Source organism: Fukomys damarensis, unplaced genomic scaffold, assembly GCF_012274545.1.
Source record: "Fukomys damarensis isolate Sample0158 unplaced genomic scaffold, DMR_v1.0_HiC HiC_scaffold_38, whole genome shotgun sequence".
NCBI lineage: Eukaryota > Metazoa > Chordata > Mammalia > Rodentia > Bathyergidae > Fukomys > Fukomys damarensis.
In genome coordinates this window covers 55,293,381-55,318,075 of record NW_022900950.1, presented here as the reverse complement: position 1 = coordinate 55,318,075, position 24,695 = coordinate 55,293,381, and the positions used below count along the sequence as shown (strand labels likewise).

General features: G+C 40.7%; 1 protein-coding gene and 1 pseudogene across 2 annotated transcripts in view; both read right to left on the bottom strand.

Moving 5' to 3' along the window:
* Olfm4 (olfactomedin 4) overlaps nucleotides 1–24,209 on the bottom strand; it is a 202,926-nt gene extending 178,717 nt beyond the window's left edge. Inside the window, exons 1-2 of one of the 2 annotated variants that reach the window (XM_019209403.2) lie at nucleotides 24,142–24,209; nucleotides 21,516–21,627 (exon numbers count right to left, since the gene is read on the bottom strand). The gene's annotated coding sequence lies outside the window, so the exon portion shown is untranslated. The remainder of the gene's footprint in view (nucleotides 1–21,515; nucleotides 21,628–24,141) is intronic. The other variant, XM_019209405.2, reaches the window with a different exon arrangement.
* Nucleotides 12,364–14,149, bottom strand: LOC104871123 (annotated as a pseudogene).
* Nucleotides 24,210–24,695: the final 486 nt, after the last annotated feature.

Sequence of the window (24,695 nt, the reverse complement as noted above, 5' to 3'; positions counted from 1 at the left end):
GTCAAAGATATCCATCATTTGTGACCAGGCAGCAATTCAACTGTGAGGTCTACCTACACCCTAGAGTCCAGAAACACATCTAACCTTGTACGCCAGGATACACAGACTAGAATGTTCACAATTATCTCACTGGTGATTACTACAAACTCGAAACAACCTAATATCTACCAGCAGTTGAATATATAAATAGGTTAGGGTAAAGTCAATCAATACTATCACCATTGTTATTACATAGAAACAAAAAATGAATAAACATAAGCTTGAGCACAAATAAAATAGACAAAACAATATATAGTGTAGGATTCCACTTATATGATGTTCCATATCATCAACATTATCTCCCACTACAGCATATTATTTTGGGATGTTTGAGTATGGCAGACATTAAAGCAAATCAAGAAAATTATTACCTAAAGTCAACATGGTGTGGATAACTGATGGAAAGATGAAATATAAAGGCAGGCGGGAGATTTGTTTATATGGATTGAAAGCAAGATTCAGCTTCTTGACCTGAGGAAGGTGGTCAAAAGGTTGTTTGCCTCTATACATATAGGCTTTTGTGCATATTTCTGTGTGTTCTACTACACACACACACACACACACACACACACACACACACACACACGGGAAAATGATAAAAGAAAGCAAAAGTCATCTCCCCAAGCCTGATAGCAGCTGCCCCCTACTGGAATCCAAGGAAAATGCAGGTTTCCTTGAGGTATTTGTCGGGTGAGAAGAGGTTTGGAAAGGAAAGGAGAGCTGCTGCTTCAGAAAAATTATACCTAAATCTCCTTTGAATTTTTTCTTAAAGTTTTATTAATGAGTGGCCATCCCATTTTGTTTAGCAAGTCAGTTTATCCCAATGGCCTCTTGTGGTGGCAGATGGTGCTAAAGAAACCCTCCTAAATGCCGCCTGGGTTTGTTTGCTTACCCTCTGCTTGGTATCAGCCCCTGTTTCCAAGGCTCAAAGAAGTGGACTGAAAAAGAGGGGACCAGAGGCACTGGAGACTATGGCTGAAGCAGGCAGGGCCTGTGGAGAGAGAGGAAACATGGTGTTCACAGCAAACAGCTGTATGGGCTCTGCAAATGCACAAATATGGAAGCCTGGGAAACCCGAGCTGCTCAATATATCCACTGGGACAAGAGAGGTGTGCAAAAAGGGGGCATGGGGAGCATTAATTTGTATGAAAATCCAGCAGAGGATTGTGTGGGAGTCAGGTGGGAGCCTGGGGAAAGGAGCCCTTGACTCCCGGATGCAGTCAATAGTCCATCTGGTCCATGGGGGGAGGCGCGCAACGTGGGGCCTTTTCCAAGCCCTGGTGATTCTTCTGAAAATGAAAAGCTAGAGCAGACTTATTCAGGGGCTTAAGTCCTGAGCAGGGCAGGAGGAAAGTGAAGAAATGACAATGAGTTAAAGTTCCAGTCCTTAATATTTTGTAAAATGGCATCATGAGAATATTCAGTAATCAGGTTGCAGTGTGATTTTTCTCTCCTTCTCAGATTAGTGACAACCTAATTTAATGAAAAAGAAAAAAATGTATAAGAGTTGTTGGGTCTGGGCTTTCAAGTGACACTTTTAGTCTCTTTTTAAATTTGAAAATGTTTAGATTTTCACAATCTAACGAAGCCTGCCCCCCGTTTCTGAAAGATTGTATCAAGGACTTCAGAAGGCGTTTCTAATTTGTTGCCTTGAAAGAATTATCCCCAAATATAATGACATTCCCAAACCAAGGTTTCAAGAAACTACTCTGATTCAAAATTGGTTATAAGACTAGATTGAGAAACATAGAATAGATTACCTACAGCTCTCCAATTATTCAACAAATATTTACAGTTGTCTGAGAGGATTGCATCTGCAATTCAACTAACTTTGGATAGAAAATATTTCCCCCAAAATACTGTTTGTACTGAATGTGTATAGATTTATTCCTTGTCATTATTCCCTAAACAATATACTCTAACAACTATTTACATTTATATTGTATTGGATATTACAAGTAATACAAGATAATTAAAAGTATGTGAGAGCATATGCAGAGGTTATATGCAAATACTACACTGTTCTATAAAAGGGACTCGAGGATTTGGACAACCACAGAAGCGGGGCGCATTCTGGAGCCAAATCCCCCCCATCCTGCTGCTACCGCAATGGATCAGATGTGTAGCATGCTGACCAGACAGCAGGCCTGGAGCTAGACACTGTGACTTATGTGAACCTGTGTCTGTGGGGAGGGAGGACAGAGACACAGTATATTGCGGAAGGGAGGGGCACGGGGGGCCACATTAAACAGGTCCGTCTTCCAGGCTTACAGGTTAGAGTAAGCTGCCCAAGAGAGTGTTACATGTTGAGATACAGAGGAGGAGCAGAAGCTCTCCGTAAGAAGCAGAGAAGCTCTGGGTAAGGGAGGAGCACATACAAATGCCCGGAGGTGGAGGAAGGTGGCATGTCAAAGCTGAGCACCGGGAGCTAAGGAGTGGTGAGAAACAAGGCCAGAAGAGAGAGGCTCCAGATCCTAAGGAGCCTCAAAGGCCTGTGAAGGAGTCAAACTACGTTCTACGCTCATAGGGAATCTCTGAATGATTGTGGACAGTTTTCCAGATTGAAAAGGTGCCATTGGCTACTGCATACAGCCTTGGATAGAGGAAAACATCAAGGAGACCTGTCGGGAAGCTGCCCCAATATTCTGATGTAAGATGATGTTATGTGTGAACCAGGAAGAGAGAGTAGACAGAAAGGAGAAAGGAAGAACTCAGACCTACTATGTAACTTTACTTCCCACCCATGAAGAAAGGAAACGTGGGAGCACACAGAGCACTTATTTCCAATACAAGTAATCAACTGTTTTAGGTGTGACCATGTATCTACTACTCATAGGGCACAGACCAAAGACGGGGATTCATTAATGCAGGTGAGATACTCAGTAAGCATGCCAACAAGAAGGCACTCCAGCCTAGTAGGCAAAGCTCATACCAGACCAGCCTGGCTTCAAATTCTGGCTCCACTTACTGTCTCTGACCAGAGACAAGACATTTAACCTCTCTAAATTTATTTTCTTTCATATAAAGTATAACAAAAGTGCAATCCTTTTAGATCTATTGTTAAACTGAATGGGATAACATATGTAAAGAATACAGTACCAAGCATAAAGTGGCGGCTTGCTGATATTATTACTGTTGGTCGTGGTGATGGTAGTGATGCAATTTTTTATATTGCTTCATAGTTCAATTTTTCAAACCCTGCTTTAGCACAGCTGCTGAATCCTGGAAAGGAATACAAATAATGTTGCCTGCATTTTTCCTGTGGTTGTCATGCAGGTGAAACTCAGTGCTGTGGTCCCAAGTGTCCAGCTGACAACATAGCACAGTTCAAAAGAGCCTTGATGAGACACTCACAGGAGAGAAGATACAGTGATATGCCACCACATCACCATGGTCACCTGAACATGACAGTGACAGTGACATCTCTGAAATATAGATAACTCTTTACTTTCAAATCTCATACTCAAGAAGACTCCAAATGGATCTACACAGCTTTACTGAGTTAATACAAGCCTATCAACCAACAGTAAGAACATACTCTGGGTTGCAAGCAATGTTACGTGCATGGGGCTTGAAATATTCGCCAGTAACACATTATTGAAAGCTGCCCTGAACGCTGTTGCCTAGGCAGCAGAGCATCCAATGATGGACAGTGAAACAGGGAGATAGAAAAACAGATCAAGAAAAATGGCATGACCTTTGGGAGACTGAAAAGCAGAATGAGGCCAGAGCTGTATTTAGCTCCAAACTAAACCAACACTTTACAGACCAGGAGTGTCTCACTTTCTTTTTAGCTTCACTATCTACTTCTTTATTTTTTTATTTTGCCAACAACAGGTCAAAACAGAATCATCCTCAAATGCCTCAACCTTAAAGCAAAGCAATCTGCAACTCAGCCCCATGGGGCTAAAACTTTACGGAGGAAGGAAATAATAACAGCAATGTAGCAGAAATATGTTTTGAGATTTTCAGCAATGTTCTCATGCCCTACGGTACCCTCATTCCCTCTACACACCCCTTTTTCTCCAGGCAAACACTTCAGCTTCTAGCATTTACTGCCTTAGGAAAGCTATGCCGCGGCACAAATGCTGAAAGTCAATTTTTGGTTTGAGAGTTTCAAATTCGAAAGCCACAGCTGAGTTTAAGGCAAAGACATTTGCTTTCTAAATGCTTAGCAAAAAACTATTGCCCAATAGGTTGGGTATGGAAAGTCAGTGCCAAAATCAAAGAGGAAGTAAAGGTAGCTACAGCCCAATGTGGATTCCCACCACCAACCCAAGCAAGCACTGATGAAGAAGGCTCAGTCAAAACCCACAGAAATTCTAGGGGATTGAGAGCTTTCCAGAGGAAGTCAACATAGGGGTAAGACCATGGGGTGGGATGGCTATGTAGGGACTATGGGCAGAGAGAGCGCTGTAGTGCTTCCCTGCTTTGACAATGGTATGGAGAGCAACCAGATCTTTCAGGTGACCAAGGCAAAAACAAAACCAATGAAGTAAAAGATAGAACTAGAGAAGACTTGCTGGTAGGAAGAGAATATGGAGCTGCCATCTTTGCAGACAGAAGCAGGGGATGGGAGTTGGAAGAGAGGGGAAGCAGAAGGTCACAGCTACCAAAGACCAGATGTTTTCTGCAGAGATTTAAGTGGACTGAAACCCTGAATTCTCTGAAATTGGAATTTGCACTACCTAGCAGAATGGAGGCTATTGGAAAAAAAAGAAGAAACTAAATTTACATACCAAAAAAAGAATAAACAAAATATAAAACTCACATTTTACATTTTTGTACATCTGATTGTACATGCATAACATCGTGTTATCATCGCCATAATTTTTCATGAAAATTACAGCTAATCCTTGGGCATCACCTACTAATTGCCAGCCATTGAGACAGTAAGTAGCACACTGAACCAAGCACTTTGCAAAAATTGCCCTATTTTGGTGATGCCTGTAATTCCAGCACCCCTGGAGACTGAGGAAGGAGGATCTCAAGCTCAAGCCCAGCCTGGGCAATTTAGTGACTTAGCAAGATGTTGTCTCAAAATTTAAAAATTAAAAAAGGGCTGGGGATGTAGCTCAGTCTGAAGGCCCTGGGTTCATCCCCAGTACTATAAAAATTAATTAAATAAAAATAAAATTTGAAAATGTTAAAACCCTATCTGATTCTCCCATCTGATTCTGAGTACCTTGACTCAAACCTCACAGCTATTAAAGGGATGATCTAGGATTTTTCCAGTCTCTTGCCCCACTGGACCACAGCCCTAGTGCTTGAATAATGGATCTGGAACAGCTCTAAGCAGCAGGGGTGGGAGAAAGTGGTGCCGGAATTCTTAGAGGTGAGAACATCCGGACACCAGCAAAGGCTGTGCTCCACCCTTGACCCTCATAAATGGACTGACTTACACCCCAGTGACTCAGCCAGTGGAAAATGTGCTCTCACCCAGATCTGGTAGTAACTCCTCATGTCCATCTGTATGTGGAAAATCACACACACAGCAAGCTGTCCAGGCAGGCTTCAGCCTTGCAAGCCTCCAAAGGCCCCTACATCCCCACTGAGCACAGGGCTCATTCGGCACCCTCAGACATACCCAAAAGGAGTTTCACTTGCGTTTTAAGTCATATTACAAATCCCTGTTCCACATGTATTTCGGGATAATTTAACATTTGCTCAATGAGCTGGTGGCTCCCTGCTCCCTGAGGTTAGGCCTCATGTTCTACTGGGTGGAACCAATGACAACTAGCAATACAGCAGAGGCCTGTTGGGAACTGAGGAGGAGCTGTTTCAAAATGGTGAATAAATAATCCTTTAAGTAACAAATTTTAACCAAAAGGACAGTTTGCCCCAGACTGAATCACTAACAAACAGCCATCGGCTTCCACAAAGCACACTCTGTACTGACAAAGAGCAGGGTCCCCATTAGGACATGGCTTCCCTCACCCTGGCTATGTGAGGGCCATCTGCAGGTTTCACTGCAGGCCAAATGCATTCAATGCTTAATTGTCACTGTTTCTAACAGTAAATCCTTTATCTTCCAAATTAAATCCTCCTTTCTAAATCCTAAAACCAATATCTTAAATCCTTTTCATTTTTTCTATTCCCTGACCCTCAAAATCCATATTATGTTGATTCTTCCTTCTCAGTAATCCCCAAAAGTGTCCCTTCCCTGCTCCCTAGTTAAACCCTGCATTCAAGTATAAATCTCCTTCTATAACAATCGATCTGTGCTCTCTGGCATTTCGTGCCTTAGTTTTCCTTCAACTTCCTGAACAGGGACCGTTTTACCTTACTCAAGAGCTATTAAAGTCCAGACAAGCAAACAACCTAGTTCTCAAAAAAGAAAAAGAAACTTCAACATGGTGGCTCACTTTTACAAGTGCCCTAGTCCCTCTGCTCTGGACTATGGATTCATTATTGGTAAATGAAATAAATTTCCCTTCAGGATTCATAGAGTTCTGTAATACATATTGATACACTGTGCATGATGCTGGGCTTGTAAACCTGTTCGTGCCAGGATTGGCAATGGATTTTCTGGAAATCCTCATGCCCATTCACATATAAGCACTTAAACAGACAGTAAGTCTAGTCAAGGAGGAGTTAGGCCTCAGTTCCTGCTGCCCCCATTACAACCTCACACAGTCTGCATTACAACTTTCAGATGACCCTCAAGTACCCGTGAGCAGGGAAACACATCCACATTGGAATCCCACACCTCGTGAGGAGAGGAAATGCACTATAGAAGCCAATGACTGTTTATAAGTGATTCTGTTTAAGAGATATGAAAATAAAAATAAAAATAATGAAACATAAGCTTACATTTAATGTGCAGATGATGGGAATGTTCACAACAGCCCATAAATACTTCTAACTCCAGCTCTCAGCTCACAAAGATAATCTTGCTCACCTCTCTACTTCCCTTTCGCACTTATTCACAATGAATTGTAATCATCTGTAGCTTACTTGTTCCCCACCCACAAGCCGCAGACACTGAGTTCGCCGGATGCAGTCACTGCTTTAAAAAATTCACTGCTGAATGTACAGCATCAGGCAGAGTGCTTTGTACCTGGTAACAAGTATGTGTGCTATGAATGTTTTACAAATGAATGGGTGAATAAGTGACATGGCATAAGAGCAAATGTGGTGAATTAGGAGAGCCTTCAGAAGAAATGAGGCCTGAGATCAGCAAAGACTCAGAGGACTGAATGTTCCTCAGCCATTTGTGGAATGGTGGGTAAGTAAATACAATGATACATTGGATGGCTCAGTGGCAGAAAGGAAGACTGGACAGGGTCAGGTTGGGGGGAGTCTTACGTGCTGAGGAGATTGGATATAATCCTGTGCAATAGAGTACAGGTGTCTTCCAGCCCTCTTCAATTACTCCTCCTGGCAGACATACCAACAAATAGCCGCATTTCATTAAAAAGAGAGTGTGATGGGAGTAAAAGCCCCTAAGGTCTATTCAACAGCAACAAAATATAACACCCAATTCAAAAATGGGCAAAGGACTTGAATAGCCACTTCTCAAAATAACAAACAAAAGAAAATATGAAAATGGCCAATAAGCTAGAGAAAAATACTTAACATCACAAATCAATAGGGAAAGGCCAGGCAAAATCAGTGAAAGCCAGGCATGGTGGTGCATGCCTATAAGCCCAGAATTCTGGTAAGCTGAGGCAGGAAGATTGGAAATTAGCAACCTGGACAAACTAGTAACTTAGTGAGATGCTGTCTCAAAGTTTAAAAAAAAAAAAAACTTAAAAAGACTGGACTACAGCTCAGTATAAAGGCCAGTACTGTTTAAAAAAAAAATGAGACACTACTTGACACACTTATCAAATAAACAGAAAATGGCAGTATTGGTAAGGATTTGGAGGCAAATGGAACTCTTGTATTTTGCTAGTGGTGATACCAAATCATTAACACCAATATTAAAAACAGTATGGTGTGTCTTATACTTTGTTTCTGAGATAAAATCACAACACCTGAAGTTATAAGACAAAAGCTTTATTTTGGCTCACAGTTTGTAGAGGTTTCAGTCCACAGTCAGCTGGCTCCAAGGTGGGGTGTCATGGCAGCGGAACGTCACAGAGGAGAAACAGTTCATGGCATGGTAGGCAGAAGGCAATAGCAGCAAGCACCAAGCCTGTCTTCTTCCTTTTCCACTATATTCCAACCAGAGTGTAAGTCTATTGATTGGTGCCAACCACACCCAGGGTGGAACTTCCCATTATCAACACCTCAGAACTATGTTAAACCAGTCAATGGACTAATTTAGCACCACACCCTTAATCCAGTATCAGATACCCTAGATCCAGCCTGCTCTGAAAAGCCCCACCTATGAGGGCATAAGACTTTGGGGGAACATCTGGACACAAGCCATAACAGTGTATCCTCAAAACTTTAATTACCATATTATCCAACAATTGCACTTCTAGGTACGTACCACAAAGAACTGAAATCAGGGACAGGAGCAGATATGTGTACACAAATGTTCATAGCACCATTATTCACAAGAACAAAAAGGTTGAAACAACCCACATGTCCATCAAGAGATGAATTGGCAAACAAAATGTGGTATATACGTATAATGGAATATTATTCTTCCATGATAAGGAAGAAAAAAAGGAAATTCAGACACATGCTACAACATATATGAATCTTGAAAATGACACACCAGATGCAAAAGGACAAATACTGCATGATCCCATTTATGCAAGGTGCCAAAAATTGAGAAATGCATAGAGACAGACAGGGCCTGGGATATAAATAATGAACAGTTATTGTTTACAAGTACAAAGTTTCAATATGGGAAGATAAAGACTTTCTGGAGATAATGATGGTGCACAATAATATTGTGAATGTACTTAATGCCACTAAAATAGACACTTAAAATGGTAAGCTTTATGTTATGCACATTTTACCACAAAAAAATCAAAATTGAAAGTTCTAATAATGTGTTCCTTACCTCAGAAAACTTGAAGGACTCCTTTTCTCTCAAAATTATAATTTTGAAATATGCTAAATTGGATTCTTCCTCTGCTATTCTTCCAAAACATTTTTTTTTTTTTGTACCGGGGATCGAACTCGGATCTTTGCACTTTTGAGGCAGGCAGCAGAATCACTGAGCCAAATCCCCAGCCCCTTCCAGGCTCTTAATGAAGTTCTCTTTCTATGACCCACTGAACTCATGTTTCAGTCCTAAAAGTCTCCCTCAAAGTTCAGAGTCTCTGACATGGTGTTATGATTTGAGTGTGTCCCCTAGAGCCTGGTGCCCGGTGTGGTGGTATTAAGAAGTACTGCTGCCTTTACGAGATGAGTCCTATTGGAAAGCGGTTACATTATTGCAGTCACCACCCTTGGAAGGGATTAATGCAGTTTTTATGGACTACCAGTTAATTCCCTCAAAAGTGGCTTGTTATTTTTTTATAAAATCAAGACCAGCTCCTCCCTATCCTCCGGCTTCGTTTCGCCATGTGATCATTTATGCACACTGTAGTTTTCTTTCCTACTTCTCTGCCATGTTGTGATGTAACCACAGTGGTCCTCACCAGAGACCAAAATGATGAGGTTGCCTGGTCTTGTACATTTAGCCTCCAACACTGTGAACTAAATACAGAGTAAACCACTTTTTTAATAAAGTAACCAGCCTCAACTATTTTTTATAGCAACAGAAAACAGACTAATAAGGAGAAACATCATCTCTCATGGTTAGGTTTAGTTGGCTCCCATTAATGTTTTTACCTAAATAGCTACATTCATCTAAGATACTACATTTCCAGTGTGTGATGTTCTTAAATACATGAAAATAACAGTCACCAGCCCATAGAAAAGAAATGTGATTTGCTTGCCTACCACTGGGTCTGAGGCTATTGTGAATCTGTTGAGGGAAGGCTTCACACCAAAACATGAGAAGAAAATATTCACCTTGCACTCTCAAGAAGTGTCATGTCCAATCAAGACTCCCTTGAGAGAATGAGCCAAGCTGATGATAGTGCAGGCAAGGAGTCCAAGAAAGGTCCCTGAGAGCCAGCAGCACAGCCCTGAAGATCTTTATGCTGAGTGCTTGTCAGTCACAAGTGGTCATTGGAAACACTAACTGATGTTCACCAATACTTCCCATAATTGCTACCCTTTTCGCTACAGAATTCTGTTCTCATTTCCTCAGGGAAGACCTGACAAAGAAGAAAATGACAGCGATAGTTTCATAGAAAAGGTTTTTTGAGTTTCAAAAGCCTAGACCTTGGGGCATAAACAAAAGATTTGGAATAAAGTGTGATCAGCTGGAGCCAATTTTCCCTGTTCCCTAGAGCTAGATAAGGGTTGTTTCACCTGAGGAAAAGAATAAAAATCAGAGGTTTAGAAACTGCTAAGTCTCTCTAAAGAGTGCTAGTCCCTGCTCCCCCTCAAATCAATTGACGCCTGAGTCCTTGGAGAGCCCGTGCCCCATTTCATGGCAGGAGAGCCCAAAACTTCAGAAAGACTGCCTGTTCTCGCAGTGAATGAAGACAGAGGCAATAGAGAAGATACTCGAGCTGGGTATAAAGGTGGAAGGTATCAGTTAGCTTTGTGAGCTTCTTGTGGCTCTGGAGTAACCAGGGAGCAACATTCGTGTGCATATACAAGGGAAAGGCTAATGGCAGCTGGAAGCAAGAACCAAACTGAGGAAGAAGTGGTCAGCACAGTCCCCTGGTGTGATCCGGGTGTCAAATAGCTGGTCACCACCTAAGAATGAGGATGACCCAGAACCACAGCCCCACTGCTGTGACAGGACACACACCAGCCTGAGCTTAAAACCCTCCCAGGAGAAAGAGAGGAGACTAAATTGATTTAGATGATGTCTCTGCCCCTTGTGCAACACAGATTCAAATTAGAAATTCTGCAGCTGATGGAAGGAACAAAGTAGTTGCACCTTTTTAAAACCTTGAACATGTAGTCTCTTATTCCTGCCTGCTATATATTGACGTGTTTGTTGCTTATTAATATCCAGTAATATCACATTTCACTCAAAGATTAAGTTATAATATCAGACTATGATGTGAAAACCACATATATTCACAATTACCCCCTGAAAATTTCATAATTTACTCATAAAAATGCAGTACTATGCCATAACTTAATTCAAAGCTGCCAGCTTCTCCTCTAGCTTTGAAACAGATTGCTGGCTTCTATTTTCCAATTGAATGCCAAATATAGTAATTGGCTTTTGTTTCAAAGTATGTTGTTCAAAAACTTAAAAATAAGTATTTATCTTCACATGCTAAATGCACACACATTTTATGATTTCCTCACACAGAGGAACCGAGACCTAATCAAGTCTCACCCAGGGAATTTTCTGGTTGACAGCAACAAAAGGAGAGTCTCACCCACAACCTGAACTGTCATCTTCTCCTTTTCAGGGAGCCTGCTAAACTCATGTGAGTCTCTCCCATGTGTTTTGTATGGCTGTGTTAGGGCCACCTTTCAAACTTAACTGAGTACTGGAACTTGTATGAAATCAACATTCTGGAAATCACAGAAACCTTGGTTTGTAACCTCACAGCAACCTTGAGGCTGGACTGATTACAACTTCACATTAACCAAAAGACTCTCTCAGTCCAGAGCATTCATCAGACATGTTTTCTGGAAGATTTGTAGGTGGGTCCGAGGAAGGGTTTACATCAGCCCATACACAGCTTCACAACCAAACTCCCCTTCTCAGCCCCTTCCTTGCACCTCCTTCCCCTGACCTGCACTTGGCCCCCAGACTCCAGCCTCCCACCCATGCTCTGCTACTTTCCACACTTCACCACACCACCTTTGTTTTTCCTGTTCACATTTTTAATTCTTCAAGGTAACAGGAATTGTATACAAATGACAGTAGACCCTTGTATCTTTATTTTTTTTTTTATCTAAATGCAAGATAGAATGAATTTTCAAGGAAAAAAAGCTATGTAAAAGGGACTTCATTAACCAAAAGACTCTCTCAGTCCAGAGCATTCATCAGACATGTTTTCTGGAAGATTTGTAGGTGGGTCCGAGGAAGGGTTTACATCAGCCCATACACAGCTTCACAACCAAACTCCCCTTCTCAGCCCCTTCCTTGCACCTCCTTCCCCTGACCTGCACTTGGCCCCCAGACTCCAGCCTCCCACCCATGCTCTGCTACTTTCCACACTTCACCACACCACCTTTGTTTTTCCTGTTCACATTTTTAATTCTTCAAGGTAACAGGAATTGTATACAAATGACAGTAGACCCTTGTATCTTTATTTTTTTTTTTATCTAAATGCAAGATAGAATGAATTTTCAAGGAAAAAAAGCTATGTACATAAGGGACTTTATCTTGCTTCATCGTCTACTTGGAACCAGTAGTTGTGTCACTGTCATAGAGTCAGGAAACAGGTTGTGGTGAGTTGGAAGAGGTCCATACACTGCTGTTATCATTTTACCAGCAACCCACCTGCCATGCAATGCATTGACAGCAGCAATAGCTGCAGCAATTGATGGGCACTTCACATACACATTGCCCTGAGCAGAATTCTTGTTGACATAAATATGAATAACTCCTCCATGTTTTTTACATTCTTCAATCACATCCTTAATCTGTGTCCCACCCAACTTCTTCTTCTGTTTGAGGGTTAAGCATGTTAGAAAGTTGCAAACACTGTGTTACAAGGGGTTGAACTTAGGCAGCTGCAGTTAAAGACAAAGCTTCAGTCTGTTGGGAAAATCATGTTTGCAAATCTGCCACAGCACCAAATGCCAAAGAGCCACTCATTTGTAAAGCTTGCTGTGCAGCTGGTGGAATCTGCAAACCACTACCTTCTGCAAGTCTAGCCATTAATTGGGGACTTAATTCCCAAGTCAATTCCAGTCCTTTCCAGTTCATCACTGTCCAAAAATGAACTAGCACTAGACGCATCAGTACATTCCGTAACATGACCAACTTTCATTGCCCTTCCTGCTAGTCCAAATCCATTAAGCTGTTCCAAAGCTTTCTTGGCACACTCTGAGTCAGAAAATGTAATGAATCCATATCCCTTAGATCGACCTGTTTCACTATCCGTCATGAGCTGGATAGTTTCAATCCTTCCAAAAGGCTCAAATATCTCCTGAAGCATGTCTTCAGTTATGTTGAAGGGTAATGAGCCCACATAAAGTCTCATAGGTCTAGCACTTCCCTTTTGTAAATTGTTTGCCATTGCTGCAGCTCTGTTTCTTTCTGCCTGCGATGCTTGTGCTATGATTGGCACTCCTAAAACCATTGGCCAGTTAATCCTATTGTTAGAGTCACTGAACTAACATCAACAAACTCCACATAAGCAATTCCTCTGGAACATCTTGAATTTCTATCAGAAATCATCCCTACATCTCGAACCTTTCCTACTGTAGAGAAAAACTCTTCCAAATCTCTTGGTTGATTCTTGCTGCTAGCTCCATGCAGAAAACTGTCCTTGCATCTCTTTCCTCTGGAGTTATTATCAGTAAGTTCCACAGGGCTCTTGTCTTTTCTGAATGGGCTTTTGCTTCGAGAATGTCATCTACTTAATTTGATGCTATGAGGCAACCCAATCTTTCCTCGGAAGACACTGTTAACTTTTGGTCCGGAATAAGGACTTCTCCAGCAGCCTCAGAATCTGCAATCTCTACTTCTTGAACGGCTCCATTTCCTTTCTTTGCTTCTACTTCACTTCCATTCATGGCTTTTGCTCTTTTTTCTTTCTCTGTCTCTACTTCGCTCTCTTTCCTTACTTTTGCTTCTCTTTTGTTCATGACTTCGACTTCTGCTCTTGCTTTTTTTCCTCTTTTTGCTGTGTTCTTCTTGGCCATTAGCACTGCTCAACTTGTTCTCATCCATGGTTCCATTTCTGCCTAAGCCCTAAGTGGCCACACTAGCAGCCAGCCACTTTTGATTTCCTGCAACAGATGCCATTCCTGAGATCTTCACCCATTTCCAATGGAGGGTTGGAACTGTAAGAGCTTGATGCCACCTCTGTCACACGTCTTGCCCTTATGATTGACAGTTCAGACTGGAATAAAAGATGAATTCATGGGAGTAAAGGTGAGATATTGTTAGGCAAGTCTTCTTGTAAGGAGCCTGAAGCATTGCTTCAAAATCATTATCATCTGCCATTTTCTCTAAACACCTGTGCAGGCTTTTGGATGCCTGTGGTGCTTATATTCCTACACCACCTTTTATATACATTTTGTGGATTCAAACTTCACTGCCCCCAAAAATTAAATCAGCAAAAAGCCACCTCCACCTTCCAGAATCCACTGTCCTACAAGGCAGAAGGAGCTATGCAACCATTTTTTTCCTATTAAACATTAACTCATTATGAATAGGATCTGGATTTCATTCAGTACCTTAACTGCTACCACATATAAATGAGCTAAATGTGTTAGATTCTTTATATATGTTATTCCTGTAATTTCCTATAACAATTCCAGAGATATTCTCCATTTCACAAATAAGGGAACTAAGGGAGTCAAAAAGGTGAAAGCCATGTATCCAAAGTCACAGCTCAGGGCTGGGGATTTAGCTCAGTGGTTCCACAACCTGCCTCACAAGTGCAAGGTCCCAAGTTTGATCCCTGGTACCGAAAAAAAAAAAATCCAAAGTCACAGCTCAACCTAAAATCCATAGGTTTGTTTGCATCACCTTGTCCTCTACCTAAGGAGAGTGACATGCCTTTACCTGAACTCCTATTTCACGTTCAGGCAGCCAAAGTCAAGTGAAGATATAGCCACATACCCCAGTATAATCACGCTCAAGAATGCAACTGAAACAAAAACTACTGGCCAGCTGATCAAAGCTCATTTACACACCTTTCTGTATGTTACACACAGAATACAATTCTGGTCATGGAGATATAAATGGGTGGCATTGGATGGGGACTGCAGGAAAACATTTCAGAAGGGAAAGACCAATCCTTCTTTCTTTTTATCTGAAATACAGACGGCATGCCTCGAGGTGCAGCAGCCATCCTGTGCCACAGAAACAAAAGCCACCCACTAAAAAGACACCATGGAAAGATAGAAAAACTCCTGAAACATGGTGGAGACATATTTCAACTATGGATCACTTACCATCACCTACTCTTTATGAGAAAAAAAAAATAAACTGCTGAGGCTACTTATAAGATTTTCTGTGATTTGATTCCATCACTTACTGTGTGTGGTTTCACAGTTAGTAAATCATGCCTTTCCTGCCACAGGATGCTGCTCAACTGCACCCTAGCCAATGACTGGCTGCTGGCTGCTTCACTCAGACGTGTGTCATGGTCTTCCCTTCTCAAATTTATGAAAGTCAAACCTGACCTACCTGGGGGTGGGTAGAATGAACCCCACGTAGCAAATATATGAGTGAATCAAAGCTACACACATTGTCCCCTAGGGAGTAGATGATTAAAAGGCTTAAAATAATCATATGCTCTTGGAGAAAGTTTTTTTTCCTATTTCCATATTTGGTTTGTATTAACCACTGTACTTGGCTAGAGGTGTCTGCTGGGTCTCAGGAAGGCTCCTGATGCCAATGGGAGCTGAAAAACTGTCTTAAGATCGGAAAGAGAAATTCTGCAGTGTCACAGGAAAAAAAACCACTAAATGGGTTCCCTAATGATTCTGGGCTAGGAGTTTTGAATATCTGAAAACCAAAAGAGACACCAAGTCTGCCTTAAACAAAGGAGCACATTGGTGGATTGGCAGACACTGTTTGCCCGTGAATGTCAGTGATGATGTTAATAGAAGCGATTCTGGGAGCAGTGGGGTTTGTCTTATTAATACCAGCATTAAAAGGCACAGAAGAACTTGTGGCCTTTCTGGACACTGCTGTCACTCAGATGCCAGGCAAAGAGCATCATAGACCTTGCAATGTTGCAACAAGCCTTATACATATCAAAAATTTAGACCTTAACCCCTATTTACAACATTTGTTCACAGCATACGGCCAAGAACCTTTTTAGTAAATCACTTGAGATAAGTTGTCTGGCCCCAAATAAAAGATGTTTGCCAATTTCTTGGTAAGGCAGAAGAAGAGCTCTTTATCAAAAGCATATTAGCATATTTTGCCTCATTAATAACTTCACTGCAGCATTAATTTGCCTAATTATCACATTTGGAATTCAACATGGTGTCTAATTAATTCAAAACCCAGAAAACAAATCCAGACTTATAAAGTATACTGACATGCTCCTGCTTCTGCAGCCTTCTTTCCTTGTATGTGGGTTTGTATAAGCAAGTGTGCACGCCTTCCTGAGTCTCCTTGGTGAATTCATTCTTTATTGGGTCCTAGGTAATAAAAATCCATTATTTTAATAAAACTGTTTCTTCTAATGAGATGATTATCCCCCAGGCCTAGCAGTTTTTATTAAATTACCTTCAGCCCTCTTTCCCTCGCCTTTTTTTGTTCCTTCTTTATCATAGGCTTTCCTGAAGTTGCAGGACTATACAAGGGGCGATGGAAAGAAATTGTGAATATTTAAAATTTTTAAAGCTTATTACAATAAAAGACATATTTCCAAGAATAGTGAGATAAGTGTGTTCAAAGTGAGAGGGGATAGTCTCCGTATGTGGAGCTAATGGCAACGTGTCATTTACTACATTTTTTTTAAATTTTAACATTCACTAATTTTTATGACACCTCTTATATATCAAGAGCAGAGGGATCATGATTTTTTTCACTTAAAAATTGTGCCATCTCCTTTCTTTACCAGCCAGTGCCTTCAGCACTGAGTAAACTCACAGTGTTTGTTCACATTTCCCTTCCATGGGAAGCCCTTCTAACCAATTTTCAGAAGCCCTGAGTCAACACTAGTCAACATTATCAAAAATAAAAATCAGAGCATATCTGCTACCTCCTGAAAGATTTGAGCTTTTTTTAAAAAAATGAAGCTGTAGGGAGGAGCGGGTGAAGGGAGGGTAGGGACAAGGAAAAAATGAGAGCCAAGACCTGTCATGTAGAGGTACAAGATCCCAATGATGAATGTAACTGTACTGTATACCTAAAATGCACCAATAAACTCAATGAGAAAAAAAAATGAAGCTGTGAAGAATGCTACTTCCAAAGTTCAAAACAATACCTTCTTACTCAACAGTATCACTCTCCTCCCATGTGCTACTTCCCACAGGAATATCTGACTGTAATAATAGACCATATGTTTGTAGCAGAAAGATACAGAAAAGACATAGATGTACATTATGGGGGGAAATGGCTGTTTAAGTAAATGCTGTCTCGAATATGTCAACTTTGGCACTATTTTAAAGCATACAGTTACACTCAAGAATAGTTAGGTCAGGTCAGTGTACTGGGGATATTTTAGATTCTAACAGTTGCTATTAACCACCCAGTGGGAAATGCCACTCTGGAAATCTCAGACATAAAACATGGAGACGCCCATCTTCTGGTAATTTATTCCAGCTCAAAGAGCAGATATTTATAGGTTACAAGGCACTGCCTGTTAATAGGTCAGATCTGTACCAACACTAATCCAGGCAGATGATTTTCTATATGAATGTGCATTTTAAAACTCCGAAGCTATAAGCCTAGTGTTTGTGTTCCTTTAAGTCATGCTTGTGACCAACAATAGTCCAAACTCAATAACTCAACCCATCAATTCACCAGTGATCAAGGGCCATGCATAGTTGCTTTGTGAGTTATGCTTTCCCTTTCTGCTAAACCTCACATTAACATCTCCCCTTGGACCTTCTGAGACCCCTTCTAATATGTCCAAAATGAACAGCCTGGAAACCAATCTAGGAAAATTTCACACTGTACAATCCTATGATGAGAGGAAGATCTGTTAAGGTCTTAATATATCTTATTTTCATATATTAGCAACAAAAGAAGATCACAAATTTCTCAATGTTAAAGGAAAAAAAAGGCCTCAGAAAAGCACCAGCCACCAAAACTTTTTTAAAAAAAAGAATCTCTTTTATGCCCATCTATGAAATGCCACCATCGTCCACCCTCTTTCACCCTGGCCATGAGTCTGTCCATCTGTGTCACTGACACAAGGTCTACCCTTCCTTCGCCAAAGGGAAGACAGAACAGAGCCAGAGACCTGCTGGGCCACCAGCCTCCCCCCAGTGACAGACGCGGGCTCTGCCTAAATCACCAGTAAAAGAGAAAACACATTAAAGGGCCTCTCGTTCCTCTGAAAATAGACATGAATCCACATCGTAAAACTGCCATACCATCAGGAAAGATTTACTAGTTTTTCAGGAGACATGAAGGCTGAAAATAACAGGGGTCTGAGGCTAAATAGTATAAGCAAGGAACTTTGTGAGTGGCATTGGCCACCTCCCACCCCAGGAAGGATGGAGTAGCTTTGCAAAGCTCAAAAAAAATTTAAGGAGAAAGGAAACACAAAAAGCATTCTTTTAATCCTTCATGCTCAATAAAGACTGTGCAGACATAAAATCCCTCATTTAAATGCCTGAAGTTTTAATATAAAATGTATTGTACAAGATTTTATTACCATTAAATGCTTACTGCAATCCAACAAAAGAAGAAACTGACCTTGATTCTAAATCTTCGGCTTTTTCTCCCTTTATTATTCTTAGTTATTTACTGAACATACTTTCATTATTTTTTCTTTTTAGAGAAATAATGATTTTCCCTAGAAGTTTAGAAAATATGCATTATTTTCTCAAAACAGTCCAACACATTGTTTCACAAAGAAATGCTAGTGCAAGAATAATTCCTACTCTGAAAACCAAAGAAACTCAATCTTGAAAAATAATAATGGAAACTGACTTCCTCTGGTCCTACAGACCCAATTTGAGGAGAAATAAAAAAGAAATTCAGAGAGCAAGTGGTAAGGCAAAAGGAATGGAAATGATGAAAATATAACCTATCTGGAAGTTATAAACAGGAAATATTTAGGAAGAAATAAAGGAGACAAACATGATCACTTTTCTGGTAAAAATAGTCACAGATGAATGTAAAACTAAAACATTATATCAATAAGGTTACAGGTATCAGTTAAAGTGCCAAAAAGTGACAAATGGCACACTCAAATTGGACAATTAGTTGTCTGAATAAGAGTTCATTCGCTAAAGTGGGGACCATGTTTAGGGAAAGCTCAAGGGCTAATGCATCCCCAAGGGCTAAGAAGAGCAGGAAACTGTTATGCTGCTACGCTGAAAAAAACAAGGGAAAGGAGCAGTTATTAAAACCAAGCAAGGAGAACTGCATGGAGAGGGCAAGAGTTTTAGCATTCAAGAAAGAACCCGTCATGCTAGGCAGAGTGGCACACACCTGCAATCCCAGCACTCTAGGAAGCTAAAGTAGGAGGATAACAAGTTTGAACCCAGCCTGGGCAACTCAGCAACTTAGTGACAGTGTCTCAAAATCAAAATTAAAAAGGGTTGAGGATGTAGCTCAGTGTGAAAGCCCTGGGTTCAATCCCCAGAGCACGATAAGGAGACAGATAGATCCTCGCTACCCACATATTCCAGAGCCCTAACTGTGCATCCTATTTGCCCAACCTAACTGAAAGCCAAAGAACAAAGTCATTCATTGATGTAGTTTCTATTGGTTTATCTCCCAGGGCACAGCGTACAGTGGTGGCAAATGGAGAGTGGATCTGTAAGGACAAACAAAAGATACCCAGTATGTGATGGCCAAACAGTCCAAACAAACAAACAAAAAAGTAAAAATTCCATCAAACCAAACATTTAGAACCTCATAATAAGAATGGTGAATTCACATACACCTCTGTCAGACAGCTCTCGATTCAAACAGAATCCAGTTCTGCCAATAACTCTGAGGATGACAGTCTGACAATTGAGCCTTAGTTTTTTCCACTGTGAAATGAGGATAATGTCACAGACTTACTTAAGAATCATGCCTAAGACAACACCAAGCATTTCACAGACAGTTGATAAATACTGGTTCAACTACCCTGCCCATTCATGCTCTTTTGCTCTCTATAGACTCATAACTGAATTCATATCACAAAGAAGATAAGGAGGGTGCAGTCAAGTGTCTTTTGTGGGTGTAGAAACCATTGCAAAATAATTCTATTAATTCCACCATTAATTTCTATGATTTTGCCCAGCAAAGGATTAGCCAGACAATGGACCAAAGTGGCCCAACTCAGATCTTTGGAAGGTTCCCTCTTCTACCTGGTTCTCTCTTCCAGGCACCATGGCAGTGGCACTAGATATGATGGAATTGCCTCTAGACATGTCATGTGCTCAGGCTACAGTGTAGCTGGCAGATCTTTATCCTTCTAGACTTGATGTTCTTTATTCACCCTGAATCAGAAGCAAGTGAGCACTGTAATGAGACTGACACCAGGTTATACACAAATCCCTTCTAAGACTCTAATGGTAGGATCTTTTTAAAAAAAGAAGAATGCTTGTGTCTTCCTTTAGTCTTCTGAGAGCCTCTCCACCTCATCCCTCAGGGCCATTCCCCCAGCACAAAGTTCGCTACCACACTCTAGCTTTCATGAGACATGAGGAAAGAAACTTTACAGCTCTTTTAGTAATAACTTTCTCCACACGGCTGCACAAAGGATTTCTCTGGGAACAAGGGACCAAGTTTCACAGTTGCATAAATATAAACTAAAGTAGAAATCCATCTTTGAGTCCGCAGGCACGCAGTCAACATTCCCATTTTTCAAGAGTCTCAAGGTCATTCTTCACTCTGTGTTCTTTCGTCTCCCTTTAAAGTTAAGCTACTTTAATAATTCATGACATCATACCCATTAAAATATGAGTATTTTCTACCAAAGGAAACAGCACTTTTTCCTCTCCTGAGTGGAAGAGGCCCAGACAAGCCCCTGCATAGGAAAATAGGGACATTCTAAAGCTGCACTGATGAAGTTTCGGAGAGAGGCTTGCAATTTCGCCTGCCACTGCACACAACCAGTTTTATCATGAAAAGCCAGCACCATATGCCAGAGAAGACAGGTTAAGCCTCTTAAATGTTCCTGACAACAATGAGCTTTCATTTGTAAAAAGTAAACATCTGTCTCATGTGGAAATAATCCACAAAACAATGGGGATGGTTATTTGTTTGTTTGATTTATTGTGATCGCAAGGAAGTGGGGAAGTTTCAGACACGCACGATGCACGATATGTCAAAAAATGGATAATTTCTTAAATATTTTAAAAACTAATCTGCAACCTTCTTTTAAATGCATCATAAAGGAGCCCATGTGCTATAAATATTTACAGAAAGGAACTGCTGATTTCGAAGATTAGGAAAGATAAGACCAGGTTCCATACATTGGCTCTGCCACTGCTAGCTACAAATACTGGGCAAATTATTTAACTTCTCTGGGCCATATCTGCCATATCTGTAAATGAGAGTCAAAATTAAATCTATTCTACAAAGTGAAAGGGTTATAGGGCATTGATGATTTATGACTTTAGAAGTCTTTGTAAACTGTACAGCAAAACAAATGTTAAGACATTTTGCTCTACACTTTTAAAAGTCAATAGGCAGAAGATTTATTACCCACATAAAAAAAGAAATCTCCTCTTACTTATGGATCTTTCCTGAAAATGCCTGCAGTCCCCAGTTTATCTCACTAGAGCTGAGTGTGCAGATGGTCACTTGAATGTTGCCTGGAAAAGCAGGGACCATGGAAATCATGCCTGGAAAGAAGGAAAGATTGCCATGATCACTGTCATCATCACCACCACCATAATCCTCTATGATTTACAAAACTCCCCACTTGGATATTTTTAATTTGATTCTCATAAAAGCTCTAAGTGGGAAGGTTTATTAAAAGATGAGAAAACATATTCAGAGAAGCTCTAGATCATGTAAAGGTAACAAAGACAACATTAAAACCCAAGCACAAGGAGAGAGAAAATAGTAATGATTGTCCACTCCTTCTCCTGCCCTATTGGCCCTGTGACATGGCCCCTGTAACTCTCCCTCTTACCTTCCTTGCCTGTCTCTCTTCTCTTACAAGTATGAGAGGGCCTGACTCTTGATCACCTCTGATCCTCCTATAAATCCCCAACACAAAACTTGGCACATAAGTACCTAAAAGGATTTGCTGAATGAAAAGGAAAAGAAAGTAAAGAGTAGGGGAGAAAATTATCGTGGTTTTGGCCTTTCTTTTTTTCACCCTTAACTTACAGAAAAACCTCTTTACGTCTAAAATTTCAGGTTATGGGAACCTGCCTTTCTCTTGGGCTCAATTATGGAATCCATAGTTAGTTGGAAGGAAGCTGGTGAGTGCAAGCTAGATTCAGAGATGCTCCAGGCATGTGTAGCTGGTTTGGAAGGAGATATGAAGGGGAAAGGGGGATAAAGCAAAAAGCCTCCAGAAATAATTAAACACTCAAGGACATAGGAGCAAGAGCCTGACCAACAAGGCAGTCTCAGATAATAAAAGCAGTCAACACTGAAACTGGAATGGGGTAAGGGGCAGCAAGGATGCCGTAGCCTCAGTATAGCAAGTGTTCTATGAGTTGCATCTTCAAGCAAATAATCAAATACATCTGAGCTTAATGACACCTGTGAAGGATTAGATCAGCTAATTCAAGCAGGCCATTGACAAAAGAACATTCTGCACAAAAGCTTGCTTTAGCCCTAACAAACTGCACAGGTGTAAACTTTTCCCACCACAACTGTGTACTCTTCCCAGTTATACCAACAATTCATTCTCCAGATCTACCACCCTGGTACATTTTTTCTTTTTTTTTTTTTCTTTTCTTCTTTTTTTAATTTGAAGATGTCAAACCTTTGCAAAAGTATAGAACATATAATATATCCTCATGGGTTCATTCTCTAGCTTCAGCACTGATTATCTCATGGCCAGTTTTGTCACACCCATACTGGCTCTTTCCCTATCCTTGCCTTAGATTATTTTGAATCAAATCTTAGACGGTCGGTACTTCATCCATAAAACTTTCAAAATCCAAAGACAGTGGCTCTTTTTATGTCTTTTGGCTTTTTTTTCTAAGGTACTAAGGATCAAATCCTGGGCCTTTGTACTGAGCTGCACTCCCAGCATTTTTTTTTTTTTAAGACGGGGTTCTCATTAAATTGCTACTTTGTCTACCCTGGGCTCCAACTTGTGATTCTCCAGCCTTCCAGAATGCTGGATTACAGGAATTAGTCCCTGTGCCCCCTGCTTCTGGTATCGTTTTTAATATTCTTCATCTTTTATATCCAGTTTATCACTAACTCAAAATAGTTATTTTCCTATTATAGTTTATTTTTCCATTTTGTTTGCATTTCTGCAAACCATAACCTCATCTTAGCTCTCAGTTTAGAATACTGAAAACACTTTAAATGTTCTGACTCTTCTTACCCTGTGTTCCACAAGCATGGGAATGGGGGTGAATATAATCAAAATAGATTATCCACAGTGAAACCCAATATTTTGTAGAAATAAAAAGCACTATAATAAAAGGGGGGAAAAAGAATCCACGGTGAGAACTTACTTTTTCCTTAATTTACCATCCTGCCAAAACAAGTAAAAATTGAACAAAATATAAAAGGAAACTGCTTTCACAAATAACATCTAAAACTTATAAAACTAATTTCTTGAGAGACAGGAGGCTCCCACCAACACCAAAGGAAAGGTTTCCAGCTGTGTGGTAGTAAGCCAGAGCCCAAAAAAAGCACAGCTGGTGAGTTTGAATAGACAGAAACCATAGTTTCAGGTAGCTGACATGAGTGGATTTCATTACAGCATAAAATTTAGAAAAGCTAAGCAGAGCAGCCCTCACAAGTCCATGTAGGGATCTCCACAAGTTCTTAGCCAAGGACTGAACTGTACACGTATAAGAAGATTTAGACAAGGCTAATTAGAATGTGGCGGTTATAAGGTTCAGACCAGAACAAAGATTCTAGAGGTTTAGCAGTGTTAGGTAGTACACATACTGGGCAAATTATTTAACTTCTCTGGGCCATATCTGCCATATCTGCAAATGAGAGTCAAAATTAAATCTATTCTACAAAGTGAAAGGGTTATAAGGCATTGATGATTTATGACTTTACAAGTCTTTGTAAACTGTACAGCAAGAAGGGACAGCTCACCAAGAGGGAACAGATATTGATATCTTGTTCAAGGCCCAAGCACCCAGCTAAAATACCAGAAATGCCACTATTCCTGATTTAGAATTGTTGACATCTGCGAGCATGCTCACCAAAGTTCAGGAGCTTGAAACCGCGGAATCACCACGCCCACTCCGTCGAGGTTTCTGGAACGCTTCCGCTTTATTCCAGAAAATGCACAGACTTATATAGGGAACCATGGGGGCGGAGCATGGGAGGAACGTTTAACGTTTGGCGATATCTTATTGGCCAGACGTGGCGGAGTGATTTTTCTTGGGAGAGGCGATGGAGTCACGGACTAGGGGCGGAGGTGTAGCCTGTTGGATTCAGCATCTACGCACTTAAGTGAGTTTAGCAAGTTAGCTCAGCCTTAGCAAGGTCTCTGAGTTAGCTCAGGAGACAGGAGTGCGGAGCACCTGGCCCAGCCAGGTTTGAACTTCTCCCACATAGAATCATACCTCAAATGAGGCTTACAATAGCACACCCTCCTGGAGTATCAAACAGCCTAAGCACAATTGAAATGCCACAAAAAACAAACAGATTAGAGATTGAATCCTACTAGGTAAAAGGGCTTTTTAAATACCTTGGGATTTCCACAGATACTCATTAAGAAAGGAAAAAAACAAACAAACAAACAAACCCTAAC